Consider the following 23,059-nt stretch of genomic DNA (forward strand, 5'->3'; position numbering starts at 1 on the left):
TCTTTGAATATCTTCCTCGTCTTCAATTTGTGATTTTGTAGAACCCGCAATGTATGATGTAGCGGATGGATATATGATGTGATCGATGATAATGAATGATTTGTTGTAGGAAGTCTTTAACTCATGACATAAAGCAATACCATTCACACCATAGTCAGCAACAGCCACCCCTTAAAGGGTTCATTGGAGTCAGAGATTTGTGATTTTTCCTCTTCAAGCTTACATACCTAGCACTTATGAGTATAACACTTCTTTAAGAGAGTCAAAAAGCTATAAACACAAAATATGAAGCCATTTATATCCTAATCTCTAATTAAACCATTTTTCTCGCATTTTACCCTAAAGCCTTAAATACCGTTATTCTTCATTTCTTGATACAAATAAGTTGCATTGTCATTTTTGAAACAAATACTAAACTAGATAAAATAAGATTAAATTTTTAACATTTTTAACCAAATTTATCCAACATTTATCCCTTTTCAACGTTCACCTTTCATCAATTGTCTTTCCTCAAGCACTTATATACTCAAAATTCCTAAGTCATGGTCAAAAAGGGTCCATTCATAATTAACAAACCACTAACAATTTGCTTAAAACTAATAAACCTCACCGGCCAAAACCAAAATTCCAAGTCAATCCCTAATCACTACGGGTGCTCTCATGGGTAAACATCTCAATCATAACCTTAAAAAGTTTAAAAATTCTAAAAAATTTGACCACTAGGCAATTAAAACATGCAAAAATTTCAAAAAATCCGCGAGAATTTATCTCCCCCCCACACTTAAGATCATGTAATGCCCTCATTTACATGAAATCAGAAAATCAAAAATAAATTCGAGAGGACAAAATAGTGAAAAAGGGAAAAGAAAAACCCGGATTTTTAGATCCGTAGATCGCGGAAAGACGGTGCACGATGGCGCTGAACTTACTGCCAGCATAAGAACATCGGCATCCACTCGATCACCAAAACATCATAATCAAGTAAGGTGCTGAACTTAATGCCAGACTTTGAAAAATTAAAGCATAACCACCGTGGAACCTGAAACGAAAGCATACATACCACAACCACAATTAATGGGGTGGTACCACCACGGTACCGAAACGCCCCATTAAAAATCCTAAGTATTAAGTTTAACGACTAACAACTACCATCATCCTAATTAAGATTACAGTAATCCAAAATAAAAACTAATAAACGAAATTAAAAAGTTTTGTTTTTCTTGTCACCACACGATCACCACCGCATCCAATCACAAGGGTTATACCCTCCATAAGAGCCATCATACTGCCCACCATAAGGACCTCCACCACCTGACTGACCTCCCCGGTTACCTTTATCATACTGAGAACTAGAACCTGCTCCTCTTCGTCGGACCATATCCTCCCAAACTTCCTGAGCTGCTGTGCGATCATACACCCGATAAGGACCTGTCGACTCCGGAGTCCATGGAATACGAGTGCCATAAGGAGTAAAGATGGTATTAGGAGAAACAAGCTCCATGTTGTGTCGATGCCAATCGTGATGATATGTAACCTCACTAATGCCATATGCAATCTGACTTTCTGAGCGTGCTCGCGTTTCCTCATTATAAAGCTGCATATTACGCATCTGTTCCATTAAATCCTGGTTTGTAAAACGTTGACCCCCGACACCTTGACCCGCATCTTGACCACCCTCGGCCATCTCTTCATCCTCCCCCTGTGCCCCCTGCGCATCTCGGGGATGACGACGACGAACTCTATATGGAATAACCTGACCATGCTCAATAGATATTACTCTTGCTCCTCGAAAAACATTTTCTCCTAACACAACCGCCTCAGTAATAATTCGCTCCATATTCGATCTATCAATCTCAAAAACCGATGCAATCCTCGTGATAAAATGACCACCTCGAATCGGACTTCCCGCAGAACGAAGTCCACTACCCTGATGTTTAAGAAAATAAGCCACTCCATAAGCAACCGAAGTAGGTGTTTTGGTTCGGAATTGGTTCACATACCAAAGTTCCGGTAAAGAGAGCTTCTCATTCCCACTTCTTCGATGTGTAATAGTATGCGCAACCATTCGTTGAATTGCACGAAGAGCGAGATCCATGATGTGAACACAAGGACAGTTACTCGGGCTCCATTCAGAATCAGAAGCAATATCCCCCCAAATTCTAGCTGCATCAAATTCACGAGGATCAATCATATCAATTACCCTTTCAGCACTCCAAAGATAATCTCGAAAACTAACTCGTGTGCATTCTTCATCGGTATAAATTCCCAAACAAGTAGCCAACTTAAATAATGACATAGAGCGGTTAACCCCACCCAAACGAAAAGTCATAAACGTTGGATCATTAACGTTTTCAGGGTGAAGGTTCATCACGTATGTAGCGTAAAATTCAATAACCAACTCCCGGTAAACTACTTCATGAATCCCAAAGAAAGCAACCCAATCATTATACACATTACTGCGCCATTCCAACTGCAAATACTCCATAACCATAGCATGTAAACCTCCCCTTTGCAAAACATTACAATCAACCACCCGATGTGGTTCAAATTCTTTCCGAATCAATTCTTGAACATCCGCCTTTCTTTGCTTAATAACCTCCGATCGACCATTAAACCTTAAATTCACATGTAACTCAGTTTGAGGAATTGGAGGTTGCGGTTGAACCTCCTCAGCTGCACCGGCTGCAGTACCGGAACTTGAAGCACCCCTAGCATTACCACGTCCTCCTGTCTGAAAAACACATACAATGACAAACAAAAAGATATATCCCAAAGGACATGTTAGCGTTAGCGATAACCTGCATTCTTTCAAACATATACCTAAGGCACACAATGTCAATGGTCACTTAAAAACATTCCAAAAGCATAAATCATATAAGACTCCAACAACTATCATGCAGTTAGAACCAATTTCTCAACTTTCATAAGCACAAAACCATGTAAGCAATTTCAAAACATGGACGTCAAAGCAAGTCAACATACATCAATGCAATAACTTCATCCTCTCAACAAGATATGTAACTATAACCAAATAAATCAACAAGCAAAGCATATAGTCATATCATACACATCATCAACACTTGATAAACACAATCCCAAAAGTCAACAGAGTCAAACCTAGTCAATCAAGTCACAATCCCCAATTACACATGAACCCTAGAATTCAAAATCAAAGTCTAGACAATTTAAACATGAATTCATGGTAATCATACTCAGCTAACAATCATACAACATTCAAAACACATCAATTTAACTCACAAAACCAAAACCCCCAATTAATCATACCTAAGAACCCTAGAAATCAAAGAATGAAATTATAGAACAATGGGCATGAAAATCGAAGCAATAACATGTTAAGCATGCATAATTTCCAATAAAAATCGAGCAATAACACATAAACACACCCCTACACTTTTTTTTCACAAAAACCCTAGTTAAATTCGAAATTAATCATGAAAAAGAAAGAAAAACAAGCAAGAAGAGGTTAAATCATACCCTAGCCATGATGTTAGTGTTGATTAAATGAAGATTCGTGAGTAAATCGAAGATTTAATTGATGGGTTATGGCCAATTGAGAGCAGAAAATTCGAGAGAGATAAAGAGAATTAAGTGGTGGTGATGAAAGAGGCTGGAAAAAGCGTATTTAATCCGACTGCTGGAACGTGTCGCATTTCGCGACAGGTTGTCGCGTTACGCGACACTCTGGATTCAAACGCGATAACTTAGCCCCAAACGCGACAACCTCTCGGGTCCGGACTGATCAATCTGTCGCGTTTTGGTGGTGTTTGTCGAGTTTTGGTAACTTTTTTTTTTCCAGATTTTTTATTGTTTTTGGATTTTTTACAGTTTACCAAGTACACAAAAATTACCTAATAAAGAAAAAAAACAAAAAAAAAACAAAACTCTACACGAATTGATTTTTTAACGAGTCGTTTTCTCGACTCATGGCCACGCATCATGCGTCTTTCGGGTAGAGGGTGAGGTCCTCCCTCTCGGTGTTATCGAATACCTCGTGATACAATTTTAACCGATGACCATTCACCTTAAAGCTTCTACCCTCGTTATCTAACAATTCCACGTGCCCGGCCGGAAAAGCTTTCTTCACCACGAATGGACTGGACCATCGTGACCTAAGCTTTCCGGCGGAGAATTTAAACTTAGATTGAAATAACAAAACTTTATCGCCCGGTTCAAATTCTTTTCTCATCTTCAAACGCGCATCATGCCATAACTTTGTTTTCTCCTTATAAATGCGCGAATTCTCATAAGCATGGTTTCGCAATTCCTCAAGTTCATGAATTTGCAAAAACCGATGTTCTCCCGCTTCCTTAAGGTCCGTATTACACTGTTTAAGTGCCCAATACGCCTTATGCTCTACTTCAACCGGCAAATGACACGCTTTTCCATAAATGAGATGGAATGGTTTAGTACCAATGGGCGTTTTATACGCAGTTCGAAATGCCCATAGCGCGTCATTCAACTTCCGGTTCCAAATCTTAGGATTGTTTTTCACCGTTCTTTCATGAATGCGTTTTAGTGCGCGGTTAGTATTCTCAACTTGGCCACTCGTTTGAGGGTGGTAAGCCGTGGAGAAATGGTGGGTTACTCCATACCTCTTAAGCACCTTCTCGAGTAGTTGATTTGCAAAGTGCGTACCGCGATCACTAATCAAGGCTTTTGGAAGCCCGAAACGCGAAAAGAGATTTTTAAGGAAGTCAACGACGACTCTTGTGTCATTAGTAGGCAAAGCTTTAGCCTCGGCCCACTTTGACACGTAGTCAACTGCCACAAGGATGTATTTGCATTTGTTGGATGCGGGAAAAGGTCCCATAAAGTCTATCCCCCAAATGTCAAATATCTCACAAACTTGAATACTCATTTGAGGCATCACATCTCTTTTGGAGATGTTTCCCGCCCTTTGGCAAGCGTCACAAGTTTTGATAAAGGCACTAGCATCTTTGAAAATGGTAGGCCAATAGAATCCCGAATCGAAGATTTTCTTAGCCGTATAATTAGCTCCAAGATGCCCACCCGTGGGTCCTTGGTGACAATGCTCTAGAATTTGTTGAGCTTCCTTCCCATAAACACAACGACGAATCACTTGATCCACCCCAATTCGAAAAAGATATGGGGCATCCCAAAAGTAAAACTTAATATCCGCAAAGAATTTCCTCTTTTGTTGGTAAGTTAAACCTTTGGAAAGAATACCCGCGGCTAGATAATTAGCAATATCGGCGAACCAAGGAGTTTCGGATTCAATTTCGATACCCATAAGGGACTCATCGGGGAATGTATCATGAATGTCCGATTCATTGAGTTCCTTTAAGTGTGGATTTTCAAGACGAGATAAATGATCCGCGGCTAAATTTTTGGCACCCTTTTTATCCTTGATCTCAATGTCAAATTCTTGGAGAAGAAGAATCCAACGAATGAGTATAGGCTTAGCATCTTGTTTAGAGAACAAGTACTTAAGGGCCGAATTATCGGTGTAAACGACCGTTTTAGACAACACCAAATATGACCTAAATTTATCAAACGCAAAGACGACCGCAAGGAGCTCCTTTTCCGTGGTGGTATAATTTAATTGAGCCCCCGTAAGTGTCTTACTCGCGTAATAAATAGGTTTAAAGTGATTAACGTGGCGTTGACCTAAAACTGCGCCTAGCGCGAAATCACTAGCATCACACATAAGCTCGAAAGGTTGAGACCAATAGGGGGATACCATGATAGGAGCGTGTGTGAGCTTCTCTTTTAAGAAGTTGAAAGCGTTCTCGCATTCGATATTAAAGTCGAAAGGAACGTCCTTCTCAAGGAGTTTAGTCATTGGTCGGGCAATCTTAGAGAAGTCCTTAATGAACCGTCTATAGAATCCCGCATGACCGAGAAAACTACGAATGGCTTTAACATTTGTAGGTTTGGGAAGGCCTGAAATAACATCAATTTTGGCCTTATCAACCTCAATACCTGCACGAGAGATTTTGTGCCCTAAGACAATGCCTTCCCTCACCATGAAGTGGCATTTTTCCTAGTTAAGAACAAGGTTTGATTCCTCGCACCTTTTGAGCACTTTTTCAAGATTAACAAGACACGAATCGAAAGAGTCTCCAAAGACAGAAAAATCGTCCATGAAAACTTCCATGAAGACTTCGATCATGTCATGAAAGATGGCGACCATACACCTTTGGAAGGTGCTCGGGGCATTGCATAGCCCGAATGGCATTCACCGATAAGCAAAGGTACCGAAAGGACAAGTAAATGTGGTTTTATCTTGGTCCTTCGGATCAATGGGGATTTGGAAGTAGCCTGAAAATCCATCTAGGAAACAATAGAACTCCCTTCCCGCTAAACGCTCAAGCATTTGATCAATAAATGGAAGCGGGAAGTGGTCCTTCCTAGTGGCGTCGTTCAAACGACGATAATCGATACAAACTCTCCATCCCGTGTGTAGTGACCCGAACTTTTCCATGTTTATATATATTAATTGAGATTGATATTTACATGATTAAATGTTTCCAATATGTTAAGCAATCAAACTTGTTAAGACTTGATTAATTGAAATATGTTTCATATAGACAATTGACCACCCAAGTTGACCGGTGATTCACGAACGTTAAAATTTGTAAAAACTATATGATGACATATATATGGATATATATATAGTTAACATGATACTATGATAAGTAAACATATCATTAAGTATATTAACAATGAACTACATATGTAAAAACAAGACTACTAACTTAATGATTTTTAAACGAGACATATATGTAACGATTATCGTTGTAAAGACATTTAATGTATATATATCATATTAAGAGATATTCAGACATGATAATATCATGATAATATAATAATTTAAAATCTCATTTGATATTATAAACATTGGGTTAACAACATTTAACAAGATCGTTAACCTAAAGGTTTCAAAACAACACTTACATGTAACGACTAACGATGACTTAACGACTCAGTTAAAATGTATATACATGTAGTGTTTTAATATGTATTTATACACTTTTGAAAGACTTCAATACACTTATCAAAATACTTCTACTTAACAAAAATGCTTACAATTACATCCTCGTTCAGTTTCATCAACAATTCTACTCGTATGCACCTGTATTCGTACTCGTACAATACACAGCTTTTAGATGTATGTACTATTGGTATATACACTCCAATGATCAGCTCTTAGCAGCCCATGTGAGTCACCTAACACATGTGGGAACCATCATTTGGCAACTAGCATGAAATATCTCATAAAATTACAAAAATAAGAGTAATCATTCATGACTTATTTACATGAAAACAAAATTACATATCCTTTATATCTAATCCATATACCAACGACCAAAAACACCTACAAACACTTTCATTCTTCAATTTTCTTCATCTAATTGATCTCTCTCAAGTTCTATCTTCAAGTTCTAAGTGTTCTTCATATATTCTACAAGTTCTAGTTACATAAAATCAAGAATACTTTCAAGTTTGCTAGCTCACTTCCAATCTTGTAAGGTGATCATCCAACCTCAAGAAATCTTTGTTTCTTACAGTAGGTTATCATTCTAATACAAGGTAATAATCATATTCAAACTTTGGTTCAATTTCTATAACTATAACAATCTTATTTCAAGTGATGATCTTACTTGAACTTGTTTTCGTGTCATGATTCTGCTTCAAGAACTTCGAGCCATCCAAGGATCCGTTGAAGCTAGATCCATTTTTCTCTTTTCCAGTAGGTTTATCCAAGGAACTTAAGGTAGTAATGATGTTCATAACATCATTCGATTCATACATATAAAGCTATCTTATTCGAAGGTTTAAACTTGTAATCACTAGAACATAGTTTAGTTAATTCTAAACTTGTTCGCAAACAAAAGTTAATCCTTCTAACTTGACTTTTAAAATCAACTAAACACATGTTCTATATCTATATGATATGCTAACTTAATGATTTAAAACCTGGAGACACGAAAAACACCGTAAAACCGGATTTACGCCGTCGTAGTAACACTGCGGGCTGTTTTGGGTTAGTTAATTAAAAACTATGATAAACTTTGATTTAAAAGTTGTCATTCTGAGAAAATGATTTTTATTATGAACATGAAACTATTTCCAAAAATTATGGTTAAACTCAAAGTGGAAGTATGTTTTCTAAAATGGTCATCTAGACGTCGTTCTTTCGACTGAAATGACTACCTTTACAAAAACGACTTGTAACTTATTTTTCCGATTATAAACCTATAATTTTTCTGTTTAGATTCATAAAATAGAGTTCAATATGAAACCATAGCAATTTGATTCACTCAAAACGGATTTAAAATGAAAAAGTTATGGGTAAAACAAGATTGGATAATTTTTCTCATTTTAGCTACTTGAAAATTGGTAACAAATCTATTCCAACCATAACTTAATCAACTTGTATTGTATATTATGTAATCTTGAGATACCATAGACACGTATACAATGTTTCGACCTATCATGTAAACACATCTATATATATTTCGGAACAACCATAGACACTCTATATGTGAATGTTGGAGTTAGCTATACAGGGTTGAGGTTGATTCCAAAATATATATAGTTTGAGTTGTGATCAATACTGAGATACGTATACACTGGGTCGTGGATTGATTCAAGATAATATTTATCGATTTATTTCTGTACATCTAACTGTGGACAACTAGTTGTAGGTTACTAACAAGGACAACTGACTTAATAAACTTAAAACATCAAAATATATTAAAAGTGTTGTAAATATATTTTGAACATACTTTGATATATATGTATATATTGTTATAGGTTCGTGAATCAACCAGTGGCCAAGTCTTACTTCCCGACGAAGTAAAAATCTGTGAAAGTGAGTTATAGTCCCACTTTTAAAATCTAATATTTTTGGGATGAGAATACATGCAGGTTTTATAAATGATTTACAAAATAGACACAAGTACGTGAAACTACATTCTATGGTTGAATTATCGAAATCGAATATGCCCCTTTTTATTAAGTCTGGTAATCTAAGAATTAGGGAACAGACACCCTAATTGACGCGAATCCTAAAGATAGATCTATTGGGCCTAACAAACCCCATCCAAAGTACCGGATGCTTTAGTACTTCGAAATTTATATCATATCCGAAGGGTGTCCCGGAATGATGGGGATATTCTTATATATGCATCTTGTTAATGTCGGTTACCAGGTGTTCACCATATGAATGATTTTTATCTCTATGTATGGGATGTGTATTGAAATATGAAATCTTGTGGCCTATTATTATGATTTGATATATATAGGTTAAACCTATAACTCACCAACATTTTTGTTGACGTTTTAAGCATGTTTATTCTCAGGTGATTATTAAGAGCTTCCGCTGTCGCATACTTAAAATAAGGACGAGATTTGGAGTCCATGCTTGTATGATATTGTGTAAAAACTGCATTCAAGAAACTTATTTTGTTGTAACATATTTGTATTGTAAACCATTATGTAATGGTCGTGTGTAAACAGGATATTTTAGATTATCATTATTTGATAATCTACGTAAAGCTTTTTAAACCTTTATTGATGAAATAAAGGTTATGGTTTGTTTTAAAATGAATGCAGTCTTTGAAAAACGTCTCATATAGAGGTCAAAACCTCGCAACGAAATCAATTAATATGGAATGTTTTTAATCAATAAGAACGGGACATTTCAGTTGGTATCCGAGCATTGGTATTAGAGAACTAGAATTTTGCATTAGTGTATCTTATCGAGTTTGTTAGGATGCATTAGTGAGTCTGGACTTCGACCGTGTTTACTTGAAAAATGATTGCTTAACAAATTTTGTTGGAAACTATATATTTTTAACATGTGAATATTATGTGATATATTAATCTCTTAACGCGTTTGATATTATGTGATAGATGTCTACCTCTAGAACAAGTCCCATTGACTCACCTAATAATAATGAAGAGTCAAATGTAAATTGGAATGATTCGTGGACTGATTCACAAGTTCCCGAAGAGGAACCGGAAGAAGAGTCGGAACCAGAAGAAGAATCGGAACCGGAAGAAGAATCGGAACCGGATGAAGAAATAGAACCGGTGGGGGAAATAATAAAACGGTTAAGTAAAAGAAAATCCTTAACCAACCGACCGAGGTTAATTATGGTCAATGGTGTTTCCGCCAAGGAAGCAAAATATTGGGAGGATTACCAATTCTCCGATGAATCGGATTCCGACGAGAATTCCGATGATGTTATAGAAATTACCCCAACTGAATTTAAAAAGGCAAAAGAAAATAATAAGGGAAAGGGCATAAAAATAGAGAAATCTAATTCCAACCCCGATGAACTTTATATGTATCGTCAACCCCCGAAGTCCTTAAGTTGTAACAATGACCCGGGAACCTCTAAACCACCAGGTTTTTCTAAACCGTTGTGGAAAACGACAGCTAGTATTAGGGGAACATCATATATCCCTAGAAACTTGGCAAAACGAACCAAAACCGAAGAAGAAGAAACGAGCAAGTCGGAATAAGATAGTTGTATTCGTGTGGTGTAATATATGTAATATAGTGTGTTTATGCTTTATGATATATGTAAAAAGTGCTTGTATTAATAAGTATTTTTTTATGAATCTAACTCTTGTCTATTTTACAGTTTAAAAACACAAAATGGATAGACAACCCAATATTTTAAGAGACCTACCCGGAGACATGATTGATGAAATCTTGTCTAGAGTCGGTCAGAATTCCTCGGCACAACTATTTAAGGCGAGATCAGTTTGTAAGACATTCGAAGAACGTTCCAAGAATGTCTTGGTTTATAAGAGACTTTCGTTTGAAAGATGGGGGATATCACATTGGGAAACCCATAAGTTACGATGTGTTTACTTTGACGCATATATTGCGGGGAACCCAAATGCTATTTTACGCAACGGGTTAAGAAATTATTTTGACTCAATGTATCCGAATATAGGACTTCATGATTTAGAAAAAGCGGCTAACATGCAACATAAAGAAGCATGCTATGCTTACGGGTTAGTAATGTTCGCTTCTCACCAAAGTGAGAAAAAGAACATCGGGCTACAGCTATTAAACAAAACGTTCCCACAAGTGACGGAGTCGGTAATTGGGGTAAGAAATGAGGTTTTTAGATTGTTACGGGACTGTTGGACATTACGTAACCCTCGTCCCTTTGACGACGTTACAACACGCTTTCTTATCAACGGCCATAACGGTTATGTTCCACAAGACCAAGGATGGGCAGTAGTCCTAGTAAAACCAGAATGCATGACTTGTTTCTGGACGTATGAATTACGTGTCTTTATTGCCTTTGCTGAACGACTTGTGTACTAGCTAGAATTATCTTCACAACTATCTTGTATCAAAGTTATTGTGTGCTATATTTCATGCTTTATGTAAAATAAGCGGTATTGTAAGTTTGTAAAATATTGTATAAAAGTTTGAACGCGAAATATTATTATAATCAGTTTTTCATATAGAACTGTAGTAGTTGAATTGTATATTAGCTACTAAGTATGAACTTAACGGGTAGGTACTACCCGAATTTAAACTTATAAAACGCTAATATGAAGAAAAAGCTTTTATAAATGAGTTCATATTATGCTACGAAATACTATTAACTACTCTTAATATTCTGTATGATTAACTTGTTCCATTTGACTATTTTGAAGGAAATGGCACCGACTACTCGACACACCGTGAATATGAATGAAGAGGAATTCCGTACTTTTCTAGCTTCAAACATAGCCGCAGTACAGGCTGCGCTACATACCAACAATAACATTGGATCTAGCAGTACAGGAAATCGTGTAGGATGCACCTACAAAGAATTCACTGCCTGCAAAGCTTTGGAATTTGATGGAACCGAAGGACCGATCGGATTGAAACGGTGGACCGAGAAGGTAGAATCGGTGTTTGCCATAAGTAAGTGAACTGAAGAGGACAAAGTGAAATACGCTACACATACCTTCACAGGTTCTGCGTTAACATGGTGGAATACCTATCTAGAGCAAGTGGGACAAGATGATGCGTACGCACTACCGTGGTCAGCATTCAAGCACTTGATGAACGAGAAGTACCGTCCCAGAACCGAGGTCAATAAGCTCAAGACAGAACTTAGAGGGTTACGAACCCAAGTATTTGATATTACCACATACGAAAGACGATTCACAGAATTGTGCCTATTGTGTCCGGGAGCGTTCGAAGATGAGGAAGAGAAGATCGACGCGTTTGTGAAAGGATTACCGGAAAGAATCCAAGAAGATATAAGTTCACACGAGCCCGCCTCCATACAACAGGCATGTAGAATGGCTCACAAACTAGTGAACCAGATTGAAGAAAGAATTAAAGAACAGACTGCTGAAGAGGCCAATGTGAAGCAAGTCAAAAGAAAGTGGGAGGAAAACGATGATAAGAATCACCAATACAGCAACAACAGCAATTACAACAATAATCGCAACAATTATCCCAACAATCGCAACATCAATCGCAACTACAACAAACGGCCCAACAACAACAACAACAACAACAGCAACTACAACAATCAACCCAATAACAATAATAACCGCAACAGCAACAACAATCAGAAGCAGCTATGCCAAAGGTGTGAAAAGTATCACTCGGGGTTCTGCACCAAATTTTGCAACAAGTGTAAAAGAAATGGTCATAGCGCGGCGAAGTGTGAGGTCTACGGACCAGGGGTTAATAGAACGAAAGGAACAAATGGTGTCGGAACGAGTAATGACGGAGCAAGTAGTGTCGGAGCAAGTTATGCCAATGTAGTTTGTTATAAATGTGGAAAACCGGGCCACATTATTAGAAATTGCCCGAACCAGGAGAACACGAATGGACAAGGCCGCGGAAGAGTTTTCAATATTAATGCGACAGAGGCACAGGAAGACCCGGAGCTTGTTACGGGTACGTTTCTTATTGACAATAAATCTGCTTACGTTTTATTTGATTCGGGTGCGGATAGAAGCTATATGAGTAGAGATTTTTGTGCTAAATTAAGTTGTCCATTGACGCCTTTGGATAGTAAATTTTTACTCGAATTAGCAAATGGTAAATTAATTTCAGCAGATAATATATGTCGGAATCGAGAAATTAAACTGGTTAGCGAAACATTTAAGATTGATTTGATACCAGTAGAGTTAGGGAGTTTTGATGTGATAATCGGTATGGACTGGTTGAAAGAAGTGAAAGCAGAGATCGTTTGTTACAAAAATGCAATTTGCATTATACGAGAAAAAGGAAAACCCTTAATGGTGTACGGAGAAAAGGGCAACACGAAGCTACATCTTATTAGTAATTTGAAGGCACAAAAACTAATAAGAAAAGGTTGCTATGCTATTCTAGCACAAGTCGAGAAAGTACAAACTGAAGAAAAGAGCATCAATGATGTTCCCATTGCAAAAGAATTTCCCGATGTATTTCCGAAAGAATTACCGGGATTACCCCCACATCGATCCGTTGAATTTCAAATAGATCTTGTACCAGGAGCTGCACCAATAGCTCGTGCTCCTTACTGACTCGCACCCAGCGAGATGAAAGAACCGCAAAGCCAATTACAAGAACTTTTAGAGCGTGATTTCATTCGACCAAGCACATCACCGTGGGGAGCTCCTGTTTTGTTTGTCAAGAAGAAAGATGGTACATTCAGGTTGTGTATCAACTACCGAGAGTTGAACAAACTTACCATCAAGAACCGCTACCCACTACCGAGAATCGACGACTTATTTGATCAACTACAAGGCTCGTCTGTTTATTCAAAGATTGACTTACGTTCCGGGTATCATCAAATGCGGGTGAAAGAAGATGATATTCCAAAGACTTCTTTCAGAACACGTTACGGTCATTACGAGTTTATGGTCATGCCGTTTGGTTTAACTAATGCACCAGCTGTGTTCATGGACCTTATGAACCGAGTGTGTGGACCATACCTTGACAAGTTTGTCATTGTTTTCATTGATGACATACTTATTTACTCAAAGAATGACCAAGAACACGGTGAATATTTGAGAAAGGTGTTAGAAGTATTGAGGAAGGAAGAATTGTATGCTAAGTTTTCAAAGTGTGCATTTTGGTTGGAAGAAGTTCAATTTCTCGGTCACATAGTGAACAAAGAAGGTATTAAGGTGGATCCGGCAAAGATAGAAACTGTTGAAAAGTGGGAAACCCCGAAAACTCCGAAACACATACTCCAGTTTTTAGGACTAGCTGGTTACTACAGAAGGTTCATCCAAGACTTTTCCAGAATAGCAAAACCCTTGACTGCATTAACGCATAAAGGGAAGAAATTTGAATGGAATGATGAACAAGAGAAAGCGTTTCAGTTATTGAAGAAAAAGCTAACTACGGCACCTATATTGTCATTGCCTGAAGGGAATGATGATTTTGTGATTTATTGTGACGCATCAAAGCAAGGTCTCGGTTGTGTATTAATGCAACAAACGAAGGTGATTGCTTATGCATCTAGACAATTGAAGATTCACGAACAAAATTATACGACGCATGATTTGGAATTAGGCGCGGTTGTTTTTGCATTAAAGACTTGGAGGCACTACTTATATGGGGTCAAAAGTATTATATATACTAACCACAAAAGTCTTCAACACATATTTAATCAGAAACAACTGAATATGAGGCAGCGTAGGTGGATTGAATTGTTGAATGATTACGTCTTTGAGATTCGTTACCACCCGGGGAAGGCAAATGTGGTAGCCGATGCCTTGAGCAGGAAGGACAGAGAACCCATTCGAGTAAAATCTATGAATATAATGATTCATAATAACCTTACTACTCAAATAAAGGAGGCGCAACAAGGAGTTTTAAAAGAGGGAAATTTAAAGGATGAAATACCCAAAGGATCGGAGAAGCATCTTAATATTCGGGAAGACGGAACCCGGTATAGGGCTGAAAGGATTTGGGTACCAAAATTTGGAGATATGAGAGAAATGGTACTTAGAGAAGCTCATAAAACCAGATACTCAATACATCCTGGAACGGGGAAGATGTACAAGGATCTCAAGAAACATTTTTGGTGGCCGGGTATGAAAGCCGATGTTGCTAAATACGTAGGAGAATGTTTGACGTGTTCAAAGGTCAAAGCTGAGCATCAGAAACCATCAGGTCTACTTCAACAACCCGAAATCCCGGAATGGAGATGGGAAAACATTACCATGGATTTCATCACTAAATTGCCAAGGACTGCAAGTGGTTTTGATACTATTTGGGTAATAGTTGATCGTCTCACTAAATCAGCACACTTCCTGCCAATAAGAGAAGATGACAAGATGGAGAAGTTAGCACGACTGTATTTGAAGGAAGTCGTCTCCAGACATGGAATACCAATCTCTATTATCTCTGATAGGGATGGCAGATTTATTTCAAGATTCTGGCAGACATTACAGCAAGCATTAGGAACTCGTCTAGACATGAGTACTGCCTATCATCCACAAACTGATGGGCAGAGTGAAAGGACGATACAAACGCTTGAAGACATGCTACGAGCATGTGTTATTGATTTCGGAAACAGTTGGGATCGACATCTACCATTAGCAGAATTTTCCGACAACAACAGCTACCATTCAAGCATTGAGATGGCGCCGTTTGAAGCACTTTATGGTAGAAAGTGCAGGTCTCCGATTTGTTGGATTGAAGTGGGGGATAGACAGATTACGGGTCCGGAGATTATACAAGAAACTACCAAGAAGATCATCCAAATTCAACAACGGTTGAAAACCGCCCAAAGTCGACAAAAGAGCTACGCTGACATTAAAAGAAAAGATATAGAATTTGAAATTGGAGAGATGGTCATGCTTAAAGTTGCACCTTGGAAAGGCGTTGTTCGATTTGGTAAACGAGGGAAATTAAATCCAAGGTATATTGGACCATTCAAGATTATTGATCGTGTCGGACCAGTAGCTTACCGACTTGAGTTACCTCAACAACTCGCGGCTGTACATAACACTTTCCACGTCTCGAATTTGAAGAAATGTTTTGCTAAAGAAGATCTCACTATTCCATTAGATGAAATCCAAATCAACGAAAAACTTCAATTTATCGAAGAACCCGTCGAAATAATGGATCGTGAGGTTAAAAGACTTAAGCAAAACAAGGTACCAATTGTTAAGGTTCGATGGAATGCTCGTAGAGGACCCGAGTTTACCTGGGAGCATGAAGATCAGATGAAGAAGAAATACCCGCATCTATTTCCAGAAGATTCGTCAACACCTTCAACAGCTTAAAATTTCGGGACGAAATTTATTTAACGGGTAGGTACTGTAGTGACCCGAACTTTTCCATGTTTATATATATTAGTTGAGATTGATATTTACATGATTAAATGTTTCCAACATGTTAAGCAATCAAACTTGTTAAGACTTGATTAATTGAAATATATTTCATATAGACAATTGACCACCCAAGTTGACCGGTGATTCACCAACGTTAAAACTTGTAAAAACTATATGATGACATATATATGGAAATATATATAGTTAACATGATTAACATGATACTATGATAAGTAAACATATCATTAAGTATATTAACAATGAACTACATATGTAAAAACAAGACTACTAACTTAATGATTTTTAAACGAGACATATATGTAACGATTATCGTTGTAAAGACATTTAATGTATATATATCATATTAAGAGATATTCATACATGATAATATCATGATAATATAATAATTTAAAATCTCATTTGATATTATAAACATTGGGTTAACAACATTTAACAAGATCGTTAACCTAAAGGTTTCAAAACAACACTTACATGTAACGACTAACGATGACTTAACGACTCAGTTAAAATGTATATACATGTAGTGTTTTAATATGTATTTATACACTTTTGAAAGACTTCAATACACTTATCAAAATACTTCTACTTAACAAAAATGATTACAATTACATCCTCGTTCAGTTTCATCAACAATTCTACTCGTATGCACCCGTATTCGCACTCGTACAATACACAGCTTTTAGATGTATGTACTATTGGTGTATACACTCCAATGATCAGCTCTTAGCAGCCCATGTGAGTCACCTAACACATGTGGGAACCATAATTTGGCAACTAGCATGAAATATCTCATAAAATTACAAAAATAAGAGTAATCATTCATGACTTATTTACATGAAAACAAAATTACATATCCTTTATATCTAATCCATACACCAATGACCAAAAACCCCTACAAACACTTTCATTCTTCAATTTTCTTCATCTAATTGATCTCTCTCAAGTTCTATCTTCAAGTTCTAAGTGTTCTTCATATATTCTACAAGTTCTAGTTACATAAAATCAAGAATACTTTCAAGTTTGCTAGCTCACTTCCAATCTTGTAAGGTGATCATCCAACCTCAAGAAATCTTTGTTTCTTATAGTAGGTTATCATTCTAATACAAGGTAATAATCATATTCAAACTTTGGTTCAATTTCTATAACTATAACAATCTTATTTCAAGTGATGATCTTACTTGAACTTGTTTTCGTGTCATGATTCTGCTTCAAGAACTTCGAGCCATCCAAGGATCAGTTGAAGCTAGATCCATTTTTCTCTTTTATAGTAGGTTTATCCAAGGAACTTAAGGTAGTAATGATGTTCATAACATCATTCGATTCATACATATAAAGCTATCTTATTCGAAGGTTTAAACTTGTAATCACTAGAACATAGTTTAGTTAATTCTAAACTTGTTCGCAAACAAAAGTTAATCCTTCTAACTTGACTTTTAAAATCAACTAAACACATGTTCTATATCTATATGATATGCTAACTTAATGATTTAAAACCTGGAGACACGAAAAACACCGTAAAACCGGATTTACGCCGTCGTAGTAACACCGCGGGCTGTTTTGGGTTAGTTAATTAAAAACTATGATAAACTTTGATTTAAAAGTTGTTATTCTGAGAAAATGATTTTTATTATGAACATGAAACTATATCCAAAAATTATGGTTAAACTCAAAGTGAAAGTATGTTTTCTAAAATGGTCATCTAGACGTCGTTCTTTCGACTGAAATGACTACCTTTACAAAAATGACTTGTAACTTATTTTTCTGATTATAAACCTATACTTTTTCTGTTTATATTCATAAAATAGAGTTCAATATGAAACCATAGCAATTTGATTCACTCAAAACGGATTTAAAATGAAAAAGTTATGGGTAAAACAAGATTGGATAATTTTTCTCATTTTAGCTACGTGAAAATTGGTAACAAATCTATTCCAACCATAACTTAATCAACTTGTATTGTATATTATGTAATCTTGAGATACCATAGACACGTATACAATGTTTCGACCTATCATGTCGACACATCTATATATATTTCGGAACAACCATAAACACTCTATATGTGAATGTTGGAGTTAGCTATACAGGGTTGAGGTTGATTCCAAAATATATATAGTTTGAGTTGTGATCAATACTGAGATACGTATACACTGGGTCATGGATTGATTCAAGATAATATTTATCGATTTATTTCTTTACATCTAACTGTGGACAACTAGTTGTAGGTTACTAACAAGGACAGCTGACTTAATAAACTTAAAACATCAAAATATATTAAAAGTGTTGTAAATATATTTTGAACATACTTTGATATATATGTATATATTGTTATAGGTTCGTGAATCAACCAGTGGCCAAGTCTTACTTTCCGACGAAGTAAAAATCTGTGAAAGTGAGTTATAGTCCCACTTTTAAAATCTAATATTTTTGGGATGAGAATACATGCAGGTTTTATAAATGATTTACAAAATAGACACAAGTACGTGAAACTACATTCTATGGTTGAATTATCGAAATCGAATATGCCCCTTTTTATTAAGTCTGGTAATCTAAGAATTAGGGAACAGACACCCTAATTGACGCGAATCCTAAAGATAGATCTATTGGGCCTAACAAACCCCATCCAAAGTACCGGATGCTTTAGTACTTCGAAATTTATATCATATCCGAAGGGTGGCCCGGAATGATGGGGATATTCTTATATATGCATCTTGTTAATGTCGGTTACCAGGTGTTCACCATATGAATGATTTTTATCTCTATGTATGGGATGTGTATTGAAATATGAAATCTTGTGGTCTATTATTATGATTTGATATATATAGGTTAAACCTATAACTCACCAACATTTTTGTTGACGTTTTAAGCATGTTTATTCTCAGGTGATTATTAAGAGCTTCCGCTGTCGCATACTTAAATAAGGACGAGATTTAGAGTCCATGCTTGTATGATATTGTGTAAAAACTACATTCAAGAAACTTATTTTGTTGTAACATATTTGTATTGTAAACCATTATGTAATGGTCGTGTGTAAACAGGATATTTTAGATTATCATTATTTGATAATCTACGTAAAGCTTTTTAAACCTTTATTGATGAAATAAAGGTTATGGTTTGTTTTAAAATGAATGCAGTCTTTGAAAAACGTCTCATATAGAGGTCAAAACCTCGCAACGAAATCAATTAATATGGAACGTTTTTAATCAATAAGAACGGGACATTTCACCGTGACAGTACGAGTAGGGACAAGTTCGTCCTTCTCGTTGAGAACAACAGTCGTGCCTCCCTTTTTGGGCACAACTTGAACAGGGCTTACCCACGGGCTGTCCGAGATGGGATAAATTAACCCGGCATTGAGCAATTTAACCACCTCTTTTTTAATGACCTCTTTCATGTTCGGGTTTAGACGACGTTGCCTTTGTACCACGAGTTTAAAATCATCTTCCATGAGGATTCGATGAGTACAAAAGGCCGGATTGATGCCCGGTATGTCCGAGGTTTTCCAAGCTATTGCCCTTTTGTGGGATTTAAGAACGGAAACCAACCGACCCTTTTGGTCGCCGGTAAGCGTCGAAGAAATAATAATCGGCAATTGGGACGTACCTTGAAGATAAGCATATTCCATGTGAGGTGGAAGCTCCTTAAGCTCCAAGGTGGGCGGTTCTTCGAGAGATGTTTTGATGCGGAATTCATTTTTCAACCGGATAGTTTCAAATGATTTCGATTCTTTAAGCTCATCTTCTTTTAGCAACTCCTCCAACTCAACTTCCGGGTCGAAGTCACCGTTGACTTCACCCATCATGATTACATCCGACGTGTCTACACTTACCAATCCTTGCAAATCATGCTCAACACAATCGTCAATAACATCAATAGCAAAACATTCATCATCGGTTGAAATAGGGTGTCTCATGGCTTTATTAATGTGACAAATCACCCTCTCATTCCCAACACCTAAGCTAAGTTGTTCTTTTTGAACGTGGATGATAGCATCCGCGGTGTTAAGGAATGGTTGACCTAGAATAATGGGCACCTTAGTGTCCTCTCTCATCTCTAAGATCACGAAATCAACTGGAAATACAAGTGACTCAACCTTCACCAATATGTCCTCGGCTATTCCAATGGGGGTATCAAAAGAGTGGTTTGCTAAGCGAATCCCCATTCTTGTAGGTTTCAAGTCTCCTAGGCCGAGTTTAAGATACAATGAATATGGCATAAGGTTAACACTAGCACCTAAATCGGCAAGTGCATCGCACACATCCGAATTACCCATAGCGCAAGGAATAAGAAAACTACCCGGGTCGCCCAATTTTGGAGGCATCTTACTCTTTTTCAAGATGGCCGAACATTCCTTATGGAGGAATGCGGCGGATACCTCATGGTACTTACCTTTCTTGGAGATTAGATCTTTGAGAAACTTCCCATAGTTAGGCATCCCTTGGAGCACTTCCGCGAGTGGCATGTTTACGCTAATCTGTTTAATCATGTTTGCAAATTTCTGATATTGACTAGGGAGCTTATCCTTTTTCAACGCTTTCGGGTAAGGAATTGGTGCTTTGTATTCCTTCAACGGCGGTGATTTAGTTATGATCTCCGGCGGATCATCTTCTTTTTTCTCTTCGTCAAACGACTTTTCTAACTCGGGCTCTTCCTCCTTTTTCTCCTCATTAATAGGTACCTGTAAAACATTAGAAGAAAAAATAGGAGAAGATTTCGGAGTCTCCTTGTTAATAACCAAACCACTTCGAGTGGTTATAGCATTCACGTGTTCATTCCTAGGCAGCATATTGTTGTTGGGATTAGATTGCGTATTAGCTGGGAGAGCACCCGACGGTCTCTCCGATAAAGATTGAGCAATACGCCCCACATCCCGTTCCAAGTTCTGAATCGAAGCTTGCTGATTTCTAACTTGCTGTTTTGTAGATTCCCCATCTTGCCTCAAAGCAGTGATACTCTCGTCCGTTTTCATGATAAAACCCCTTAGCAATTCTTCCAACGGAGGCATCTTATTCTCTGGCTTCTGAACAGGTGGCATAGGCTGCTGGAAATTCCTAGGTGGTGCTTGCTGATTTCTGTTATTAAACCCAGGCGGCTTATACGGATATACCTTTTGATTGCCCTGATAAACCGGATTACCACTCTGATAATTGTTACCGCCCATGTTATTCGCCTGATTGAAAAAACTGTCTCCCACCCGGAAATTCATTAAGGGCAAAATCACCTTTCTTAACATAACCCAGATAATTAGCCTGTTCCTCCATTGATGCTTGATCACAATCTTTGATAAGATGCAGTCCTTGGCATAATTCACAACCCACTTTCATAGCGTGCATCTCTTTAGTCATCGATTCCATTTATCTTTTAATAGTTGCTAGTTGTGCTCTAACCGATGGGAGCTCATCACTAGTTTCGGTACTAGCGACATGAGAAGAGCGAGAAACATATAATTCTTGATGCCAATCATACGAATGCGTGGCAGTATCTGAGATGATTTTGTAAGCGTCATCTGGAGTCTTTTTCATCAAAGAACCACCTGCAGCAATATCAAGTTCTTTCCTTGTTGGCACATTAACACCTTTGTAGAAAATTTGGACCTTATTGAAGTTGTTCAACCCGTGTTGAGGACAATTACTTAACATTTTTCCGAATCGTGTCCAAGCATCATAAAGTGTCTCATGTGGCTTCTGAACAAAGTGATTAATTTCGCTCTGCAGTTGAGCGGCCTTTGCAGCTGGAAAGAAACGTTGCAGAAACTTATCTTCCATTGTAGCCCAACTATCAATTTCACCTTCAGGCAATGAGTCTAACCAATCCTTGGCGTCATCTTTCAAAGACCAAGGAAAAACCCTCAAATAGATAACTGTCTACGTGATATTTGCAATCTTGAACAAGTTGCAAATGCTTTTAAAGTTCCGAAGATGCTCAAATGCATCCTCTTTAGGTGTACCCCTAAACTGACATTGATGAGTTATCATATTAAGAATCTGTCCCTTGACTTCAAAATCTGTAGTGACTGGTGGTTGCCTGATGGCGTGTCCGTTACCAGCCCTTGTGGCTTTCATCAATGCTTCCATAGTCTGTCCTGCTGCTCCTTCAGCCATGTTAACTTCTTCCTTAATATACTCAAAATCCGGAATATAAAAAGGTAACTCAGCGAAATCCTCGGCGATTTCCTGTTCTTCTTTAGCTTTGCTGCGTGTGTAGTAAACTCTAGACGGTTCCAGAGTTATTTGTACCTAACCTGCGATCACACCACAACAAAACCGCGCGTAAATCTAAACAAAAGTAATAAAACAGAAAAAATAACTTTTGCAAGAATTGCTTCTCACAAAAGGATCGAATAATCAAAAGCTTAACCAAATTCCCACTAATTACACCGCTCCCCGGCAGCGGCGCCAAAAAGTTGATGTGTAATTTCGTACTCTAAATTATTAGCTAAATACCTATCGATTATCACACAATACAGGCAACTAAAACCAGTTCGTGTAGTAATTAAACAAGTATTTGACCAATTCGTTCCACAGAGAGCAGGTAATTGAAAACTTGAACTATTAATTATTCTAAGATTTAAAAAGGGGGTTTTGTTGTGAAACTGATTAAACGTGAAAGTAAATTAAACTTAACTCAATAAGAAACAAAGGTATCCACTTAGCTACAATTCCCTAGGCTAGGATTGCTCGTTTAAACCCGTTAATTAAACAATTACGATGACGTGACACTGTATTTATCTGTCGATTCC

Source organism: Rutidosis leptorrhynchoides, chromosome 9 (genome assembly GCF_046630445.1).
Source record: "Rutidosis leptorrhynchoides isolate AG116_Rl617_1_P2 chromosome 9, CSIRO_AGI_Rlap_v1, whole genome shotgun sequence".
In the NCBI taxonomy this organism is placed as follows: domain Eukaryota; kingdom Viridiplantae; phylum Streptophyta; class Magnoliopsida; order Asterales; family Asteraceae; genus Rutidosis; species Rutidosis leptorrhynchoides.